Here is a 9104-nt window from a genome sequence, read left to right on the forward strand (position 1 = left end):
CAAGGGCAGGACAGGGCTCCTACACACACACTCAGGAGTAAAGGCCCCATCCATACTTTTGTGGTTCTAGCATCTCCTAGGCATTAAGTCCCCTGCTAGATTTTCTGTATCAGATTTCAGACTGCCTAGAAGTGACTTACATCACCCACATTCTATTGGCCAGAACTCCTCAAAGTCATGAGGAGCCTTGAATCTCAAGGCAAGATAGAAAATGTAGTTTAGCTGTGTGTATCATTTGAATAAAGAGCTAATATGTTTCCACCACACTGCCTCTGCCCTGAGCTGCTGAGATGTTCTCAGCTGTAGCAACTGAGAAAAAATCATATGGAGTATAGCATGGTGTAGGAATGCTACTCTCCCAATGGCCACAAGTTCATGAAATAATAGATAAATTTTTCTCCAGATTTTATATTGAGTAAAATATTGAATATTGGAGGGCCACTAAGTGAAAAGGCACTGACATACTTTCAGCATTCAATGATTTTTCAAGTCTTATTTTGCAGAAATAGACATGACTCGTTTGGCTTTCTAGATGGGACCTGACAGTAGGTCCTTCTAGAAAATACCTTCTGCACATACAAATGCCTCCTTGTTTCCTCTATGTCAGAATCTTTTACATACAAGTCATTACTATCTCTTTGTCATTATAGATATTTATATCATAAGGTGTACAACTGTAAATAACATGAAATAAGTAATATTATAGCCCATCATCTCTGGAACATGATTTCACACTGATTGCATAAGAATGAAGTTATTTACTTTGATAAAATACACATGTTGGGATGTACTTCTGGAGATGAGAGTTAAAAAACTAGCCAGGATGACCTTAATGGTTGATCTGGTTTAGGTATTACAGTTCAAGAAGACCAGGTTACACCAAAATTACAATTAAACTACAGAGCATTCATCATTCAGAATCTCCTGAAATCTGGCTAAGTAGAAGACCTACAACTAGGGAATTAAGAAGTCACATCAAGACAGGCAGGAAGCGTGGAGATGTGAAGCGAGTTGATCCCACACCTACATGTGGCAGATAAAAATTGGGAGGGATATTGTGGTTGCAGAGGTCCCGTCTGAGGAACAAGGTATCCCAGCCTCACCAGGCTCCAGCCCAGGTTCCAGTGCCAGGAAGAGAAGTCCTCATAACTTCTGGCTTTAAAATCCAGCAGGGATTGAGGCTGAATGAGGCAGGGCTTCTGAAGTCCCAGGCATATCTTCTTAAAGGGCCCACACACAGTATTTATTTGTACTCACTCTCACTGAGCTCTAGTGCTGGGATGGCAGGCCAAAAGGCACCAGGGATATATGAAGAAGAACTGAACTGCCCAGCATCAGAGTGAGACCTGGGAAACAGTTTTCTCCCACACAGAAGTGTTAGCAGAGGCCATTATTCCTTTGATGAGCCCTCTCTCCACAGAACTGGCACCATATCTTAGTCTCCATCAACTTGGTTTACACTGTTTGTCCCATGCTGATAATTCCCTGAAACCCCACCACACTCAACTTTCAGGCTCACTCAAGCTATTTCCAGTGGTATTTTTATATAAATGGCCTGTTTTGGTTCATGCTTCAGATTTTCCTAAATGTCTCAAACAAGCAGCATCTGTCTTCAACATGCCCTGTGCCTCTTGCTCAGTGGTCCCAGGCCAGGCACTAGCAGCAACCAGTCTTGGTTCACAGCTTGACCTCACCTGGGCTCCTCTAAGCTCAGCACAAGTAGCAACCATCTGAAGATGGCTTTGTAGCTCATTCTGGGTGGCCCCAAGCAGAACACAAGCAGCAGCTGACCACCCAGTGGACAGCTTCAGACCATGTTGAAGCATCACTACCCAAGCACCTCTATAAACACCCACTCAGGGGGCAGATTCAGTGTGCACAAGGGCCCTGCTGAAGAAACTCCTGTTCTATGTATGTGGGTAAGGGGACCCTGCACAGCTGATCTTCTGTGGTGGTCGGAGGTTGCCACCGGTCCTTGTAGCTGAATGTCCTGGGAGTGAATTTCTCCCATTGACTTGACAATAGTAATTAAGGCTCAACTATAAGAGGAAAGTGTACACAGCCTGTATAAAGGAGGTACACTTTGAGGACCCAACTTCAGTGATTAGAGTGGCTAGATTTGGCCACTCTACTAAACCAGGGAGACATGGCAACTCTAACTAATATAAAGAAACAAACACAAGGAAGCAGCAAAAATGAGGAAACAAAGAAACATGTCCAAAATGAAAGAACAAAACATAACTTCCAAAAAAGAACTAAACACAATGCAGACAAGCAATCTACAAGGTGCAGAGTTAAAAACACTGCTTATAGGGATGTTCAAGGAACTTAGTGAGAACCTCAACAGTGTAAAAAAGAACCAGTCAGAAATTAAGGAAATACTAACTGAAATGAATAATAATTTACAGGGAATCAACAGTGGAGTAGATAAAGCTGGGAATAAATCAACATTTTTAAATATAAGGTAGCAAAAACACCTAATCAGAACAGCAAAAAAAGAAAAAATCCAAAAAAATGAAGATAATGTTAGGGGTCTCTGGGACAACTTCACTCATGCCAACATTCACATTATGGGGGTTCTGGAAGTAAAAGAGAGAGAGCAAGAGATTGGAAACCTATTTGGAAAAAAAACAAACAGAAAGTTTCTCTAACCTGGTAAAGGAAATAGACATATAAGTTCAGAAAGTGCAGAGACTCCCAAACAAAATTAAACCCAGGCCTGGCTGGTGTGATTCAGTGGATTGAGGGCCAGCCTGTGAACCAAAGGGTCACTGGTTTGATTGACATGGTCAGGGAACATGCCTGGGTTTCAGGCCAGGTCTCCAGTCAGGGCACATGCCTGGGGTATGTAATAAGCAAACACACATTGATGTTTCTCTCCCTCTCTTTCTCCTTCCCCTTCTCCTCTGTCTGAAAATAAATAAATAGGCCACTGAGTGCCTGAAGTCCTGGAGTCTGAGTTAAACAGCATTGGAGCCATGCTCCCCAGAGCCAATAGACCTGGTGAGAATGAGGAAGGAGCCTGGCCCAAGGACCCAAGGTGGGAGGAGGCTGCAGGGCAGGTGTCAGGGCAGGGCCATGGCCTGTGAAGTTTGAGCAGGGGAGGCAGTTAGAGCTCCAGCCTGGAGGCAGGGTTCCTGGGGGCCGGTGAGTGAGGAACATGCTCTGAGAAGGAGCCTATGGGGTTGAAGGGTGGGGCTTAGTGTGGGGGGGAGGATAAATAAATAAATAAATAAAATCTTTAAAAAAAGATAAAACCAAAGAGGCCCATACCATGACACATCATAATTAAAATGCAAAAAGTTAAAGGCAAAGAGAATCTTAAAAGCAGAAAGAGAAAAGCAGTTAGTTATCTGCAAGGGAGTACCCATTACACTGTCAGCTGATTTCTCAAAAGAAATCTTGCAGGTGGGAAGGGATTGGCAAGAAACACTCAAAGAGATGTAAAGCAAGGTCACACAACTAAGTTTACTCTACCTAGCAGAACTATCATTTAAAATCAAAGGATGTATAAAGAGCTTCCCAGGCAAGGAAAAGCCAAAGGAGTTCATCACCATCAAGCCAGTATTATGTAAAATGTTAAAGAGTCTTCTTTAAGAAAAAGGGAGAAAAAATACAAACAATAAAATGGCAATAAATACATAATGATCAACAGTTGAATCTAAAAAACAAAACAAATGAACAAGTAGATCAGAAACTGACTCATAGATACAGAGAACATTTCGATGGTTGCCAGATGAGAGGGGCATTTGGTGGGGTGGATAAAAAGGATGAAGGGATCAAGAAATACAAATTGGTTATTACAGAACAGTCATAGGGATATAAAGCACAACATAGGGAATGTAGTTGATAATATTCTAAAATAACTATGTGTGGTGTCATATGGGTGCAAGATTTATCTAGATCACTTAGTAAATTATATAGCATCTCATCACTAGGGTGTACACATGAAACTAATATAATAATGTATACCAATTGTAATTGAAAAGTGACAATGATTTAAAACTGGGGGTAAAAAAGAAGACCACGTTGCTCTGGTCCATCCAAATTTTAAGTTAGTGCCTTTGGGTTAACTATATAGCATGAGACCCTTAGGACGCTCATGCTGTGGGAACTTAGGGTTTCGCACCTGGAGTTTCTTCCTGGAGCCAGGAAAGAGAACACTCTCCCTTCTTTAATCTGGTTGAATTACTGAATGGTTTCTTGTTCTTCTCTTATCTATTTTCTAGGCCTGTGAACTCTCTGATAGCTAAATGATTAAAGGCAACTTTCCAGTTTCCTAAAAAGAATAAAGGCTCTTTGTGGTGCTGGCTTATTTTCAAAAAACTAAAACAGACGTCTAAGTTTTGGAGTTCTTTTCAAGTGAGAATACAAAGTAAGAATTGTAAGCAACTAACATACTGGTCACAACCTACAAATGCTGGGAGTTACACTAGTGGCATACCCTGGGCAAGAAAGATGAAAATGGGTGTCTCTGCAAGAAACCTGCTCCTTTTTCAGTCAGTGCCATACAAGGGCCCACCCTGAGTCAATAAAATGTTGATTAGTCAGTCGCCAGTAAGCCAGGAAGGGCTGAGCAGGGGTGCACGTGGCCATTACCCCCAGTTCCAACAGAGGAAGGGGTTGGTCTCTGACCCTACAGAATAACCCACCTCTCTTCTCTGTAACAGTAGGAAGGACATTAGACTCTGAGTCAAAAGACCTGAATTCTTGCCCTGGCTCTGTATTTAGCCAGCTTTATGACCCTTGGCAGATTGCTCAATGTCTCTGGAAATTTTCTCATTTGTGAAATGAATAAGGGGGAATGTGGGAATTTCTGGGATCTTTTGCAAATCTACTATTATTTTAAAGTCTGGTGATGACCTCTCCTGCCTCCAGGAGGTCCAAATTTGGTCTGGAACAATGGACTATCCAGTGGGGAACCATTACTTGTGTGATATTTCAACACATGTTTAAAGATGATACATTGAATGAAATAGTTCTAAGATTGTTTTGAGCATTTTATGGAGCCAAAGCCATTAGTGCCTTGACTTCTCGAACCAAAAGTTGAGTTACATCAACAATAAGTCTATATCAGAGGTAATTGGCAATTTTCCTGGTGACTTATGCAATAATGTGTCTCTTTACTACTGTTCGGGGGGACCTGGGGAAGGCATTTTGGGGCATTTCCTGTGTTGCAAGGTGGCAAGACTGCTTTCAGAGGAGCAGCTACAGCTATTTTATCACTCATCTTCCTACCCCTTGAAAAGTGTTAAAACCCCGGGGCTACATTTTCTTCCACTAAGTGAGAAGTGTTTCAAAGAGAACTGAGGAAATGTCTAGTAGCCCTCAGGTTTCTGATGATGACTTAAATGTGAAAAACACTCAGAACCCTGGAGCAGAATGACTTCTGATAGAAATCTGAGGTGGCACCTAGGTGTGTGTTCATGAATGGGAAACACCTCCAAGGCTGTTTGATTTCATCCAGAAGGCCAAGTTATATGGATCATTTTGGAATTTTAAAATTATGTGTTTAATATGGGTTTTAAACAAATACAAACTAAGTAGCTAAAGGTACTCAACCAACTGTTTAAGAATGGCTATGAATGGAGTGGGTCTGGGTTTCAACAAGATGTTTAACAGGGTCTTCTGTGTTACCTGTGAGGCAAGATGTGGTATTGTGGGCCAGTGAGAGCATAGGTGAGTGATTTAGTAACTGGCTGAATGAGACTAAAATGATTAATAAATCAGTGTTGATCTAATCCCATTGCCACAGGGATTCATTCTTGACCCTGTCCTGTTTATAATTTTTATTAATGACTTCAATGAGAACACTGAATGCCAAACTAAAATATGGGTCAAATTCAGTGAGATGAAATTGAGCCAAGGTAAATGCAAAGCCTTACACTTCGGATGAGGACATTAGTTGCCTAAGAACTGCATACAGGAGGCATCATTTAACAGAAGGATATTAAACACTTTTATATCCTGTAACAGTTGGCTATAAGCTCAGTCTGAATAAACAGTGTGATGTGCCTGCCAAAAAGGCTAATGAGGTTCAGGACAGCACTACTAGAACCTCCACTCCATGCTGGGCAGAGCACACTTGAGGGAGAACGTGTGCTTAGGGCCCAGGTTGAATAGCAGAAGCTAACGAACTGGGAATGTATGTGGACAGGCAAAAGGAATAGAGAGGGTTTATGTTGGATTAGGAGAAGATTGAAGGGTGGATAAAATTCTCTCATCAAATCTGCAGCATTCTCCTGTGGAAGAGCATTTTCAGAGTTATTCTGAGGCTTCCAGAGTGCAGGACTAAAGGTAATAAGGAAAAAATACAGTGTGGCACATTTCAACCCAACATCTGGAAGAAATGCCTAATGATCTACCTAAAAATGAAATGCACTAGCCTAGAGGACAGTAAATTTCATATCCCTGGGGTGTCCATGCAGAACTAGATAAACACTGTAAACAACTTGTAGTAGGGAATTTAAGCCATGTATGGATAGATGATGTCTAATGTCTAACCTTGACACTCAGTGTTCAATGGATAGGGTATATAAAAATTGCAGAGAAGTTTATATACAGCATAGTCTGAGATTATGTTTAGTCTCAGAACTATAAAACTATACGTAGAACTATAGTCTATGTTCTTGCCTAGTTTGGGGCAAAATCAGCCTTTACTTGGTTTTATTTTATTTATTGTTTTATGGTATTATTATATTAGTTAATATAGTGAGGCTAATGAAACTGTTAGAAAGTAGTTCACGTATTCTAGGTAACTATTATTAGGACATAGGAAGAGCTCTGGAGTAAAAATTAGGAAGCAGAGGTGTGCTTTTTGGTGCCAGAATTGATCTTTGGGAGTCACCAGTCAGGTTGCTCAGTGTCCTTAACTATAGAACAAGATTCAACTTCTATTTCTTAGAAGCTTTGAATTACATGTTGTGTTCCAAACAGCCTCAGGGCAGAGACACAAAAGATTATGAAAACACTTCAAGGGATTGTTGTATGTATTACCAAGGAGGAGTTCCTTCTGAGTTTGAATTCCTTTGTTGAACAGAGCTCTGTATGAATACAAATAATCGTTACAGAGACAGCTGGCTGCTGCTGTGCATCACCAATAAAACACTCTTCACACATCGCTGTCTTTCTTTCCTGGGAATTTTGCCAGAAGAGCTGGAAGAAAGTGTTTGGGTAAGCAAGTGGGGTCTGCTCTCTGCTTCTGTAAGGCCCCATAGGATGTATTGATTCTCCTACATTTGTAACATCAGGGGTGAACACGAGTCTAACAGACTGGGAAAAATAGACTATGTAGGGCCATCTCTCCAGAACTGTCCTTGTTGACAGGGAGACCAATGAGATTACAGAGGCAAGGCCGTTTGCACTGTCGAGAGTGGGAGGTTTCTGGGACTCCTGTCTGTGGAGGCTGTTGAGAGGAGCAGACATCAGAGAGAAAACGATCTGTGAGGCCAAAATCTGTTTTTATGCTACTAACCCTACCCAGGAAGTTCAGCCATTACCCTGACTGCAGCTGCTACCTGTGAGGGAATAACTTCCACATATGTGTTCACTGACCTATGCCTCAGACCTAGATTATTGAAGTCCTATTTGACATCTTCATCTGAATAGCACACAAGAACCTCAGACTCAGCCATTCCTCTGAAATTGCTTCTGCTTTTGCATTTCTTTGCAAATGAATGACAGCACAATACACCCAGGCATCCTAGAAAAAATCTTTTATTCATCCACTCACTGATCCGAACAATATTTATTTTATCCCATACTGTGTACCTGGCAATGTCTGCTTATTGTCAACACATTTAGGTGAAAACAAAATCCTTGCCCTTAAGATAGTGCATTTTAGTTGGAAGAATAACAATAACAATAAAACAAAATAGGCACATGTATGAGAGAATTTCAGGTAATAATAAGATTTTAAAAGAACAATGAATAAAATGGGAGGGTGAGGAGTTGGGGGATGGTCAGAAGCTACTCTATCCAGGGTGGTCAGTGAAGGAAGTTGAGAAGCTGAAATTCGAGTGAATGATGAAATGTCCGCTGCCATAGGAAGATTTGAAGGAACATTAAAGCAAAGACCCCATATACGTGTGTATTTGTGAATACTACATAGGTGTGTGTGTACATAATAAATATGTATGTATATATAAAAAGTACCTTTACATATATATTTTATACAGGTATACACATATAAATATATTGCATATATATGATATACATGTATTTATATAATAAGTTCTAATCCAAAGCTAGAGTTCAAAAGTACATAAAAGATTAAATAAAATTATGAAAGCTTTATACAGTGTTCAATAAATATCAAATGAGTGAGGAAAATGAAGATAAACTATCAGCAATTTATATTTAAAATCAAGAATTGTAACCATTTAAAACCATGGCCAACTCAAAATCACCTTTTAAAAGAGTAAAAGGGTCTGCCAGTAAAAGAGTCTGTTCTGAAATATCCTAGAAATCCAACCATCTGCTTGTACACATGAAGAAAAAGAGTTTTGTCAAGCACCTTACAACCACCAGCTTTCTCAATAAATCACTGAGTTGAGAGACCTCAGGAAAGTCAAGAACATGCTAATTTTAAGCTGTGAATGTGCTAAAATGATAGTCTTATTAACAAAATTATTGAGTTACAAGTAAAGTAGATCTTAGTATACATTTTTTTCATTCAAGCATTGTAAGCCTAATATACCAGGTCCTAGACTAAACCTTGTAAAGTATATGAACATTAATCAGGTACAGAACTTTCCTTAAGAAGCTCTGGATCCAGTAAAAGGAAGGAAATTTTTATATAAATGACTATGATTCAAGATAGAAGTCTCCTAAGTTAAGATTTTGATGTGGCTCAGAGAGAGAGATCAATGCTATCTGGAGGAAATGAGAAAGACTTCAGAAGCAACATGGTCTTTGAGAAGGCCTTTGAAGGGTTGGTGGAATTTGAACATGTGGAGAAACAGAAGGAAGTTTTCAGGAAATAGAGTAGTGAGGTATAGCAAGAATGTACAGGGGTGTGTAACTTTGTAGAGCTCTTTACATATATTGTAGTACTCACCTCCTGCTAGGCACATACTAGGACTATGCATTACTGCCAATTTGGA

The sequence above is a fragment of the Phyllostomus hastatus genome, unplaced genomic scaffold (assembly GCF_019186645.2).
Source record: "Phyllostomus hastatus isolate PE091 unplaced genomic scaffold, TTU_PhHast_1.1 phas_contig_86, whole genome shotgun sequence".
In the NCBI taxonomy this organism is placed as follows: domain Eukaryota; kingdom Metazoa; phylum Chordata; class Mammalia; order Chiroptera; family Phyllostomidae; genus Phyllostomus; species Phyllostomus hastatus.